Below are 1,278 nucleotides of genomic sequence, written 5' to 3' on the forward strand. Positions count from 1 at the left end.
CACAGGTGAAATAGTCTACTTGGAAAATATACTAATGGAATAAACTGTGATCACCTGGACTTCACCATGATATTAGGCCAGATCTTATTTCAGTTTAGAGTCACACTGTATGTAAAAAGAAATTTACACACAATATAATGGTCGTACATAAAAAAAAATCAGATAAGACTGTGACCGTACTTTCTCATCTTTGAAGGTCGTTGAAACAAAGGATCAAAGCCTCTCTGTTCAGAGAAATAAGAAGAGGAAACAGTTGGTAGAGTGTATGTCCTGCGCATGAAAACTCTCGTGAGAACCGCCTGTTGCAATACCAACACGCCTGCTGTGTTGATTCGCAATTAAGTTGTTCATTTTGGGCTAGAGATTCGTGACTTCAACAATGTTAAAGAGATGAATGTTTACTGCAGTACTTCTGGAGTGAGTGATGTTAATAAACCATTATTTTAATGACAAGCTTAACGAGTTAACCCAGTATGGTCAGTTTGTTGCCATGCCAACACGATGACGTAGGTTCAAGTCCCTCTGGACTTTTATGGTTCTCTTATTTTGGCACTGTCCGCCTTCCTTGTCTGTGTTCCTAGGATCATCCGTTTCTCCCTGGCTTTCTTGTTGCCTTACGCCATTTCCGCCCTGTACTTTATTTTTTATTTCGTCATTTTTTTGTTTATAAATTGTCGACTTTTAGGTACTACATTAATTTAAACCACTATTTCCGTTTGTTTTAATCACTTTTCTCCATATTACTGTTAAAATGCATAAGTATACTACAAACATGACAGTGAAAAAATCGGCTCACTTCAGTTGCTGTATGTTCATTTGAAGTGGTATTTTGATATTTTGCATTCATATGAATAATATCGCTTTTCTTTGTAAATGTTCGTATGATTTTTAATTCCACTATACCCTGCAGATCATGTGATTTGCTCTCACTCTTATTTTCGTCGAAACTAACACTACTGATTGGTAACTTTGATATCGTGACCTTTACTATACAGTATTTTAAAAATGACTACTATAGCATTTGTGTAATCTTGTTTTCGATTGCCCTCTTTTTCTTTATTTGAAGGAGTCTTTATTTCAGTAAGTGAAATCTCCTACCCATCCCCATATTTTTTATTTATTTATTGGAAACGTTAAGATTCCCAGAAGCTTGAAGGCTAGCCCGTATGCTTAATGGAGTGTATTAGCATATGGCAGTCCTTTAATTCATGGGATATATATTCACATATAATGCATTAAGAAATCTCGCGCCTCATCAACGAAAGTAAGAAAGACAAA

This window comes from Penaeus monodon, chromosome 23, assembly GCF_015228065.2.
Source record: "Penaeus monodon isolate SGIC_2016 chromosome 23, NSTDA_Pmon_1, whole genome shotgun sequence".
NCBI classification, from domain to species: domain Eukaryota; kingdom Metazoa; phylum Arthropoda; class Malacostraca; order Decapoda; family Penaeidae; genus Penaeus; species Penaeus monodon.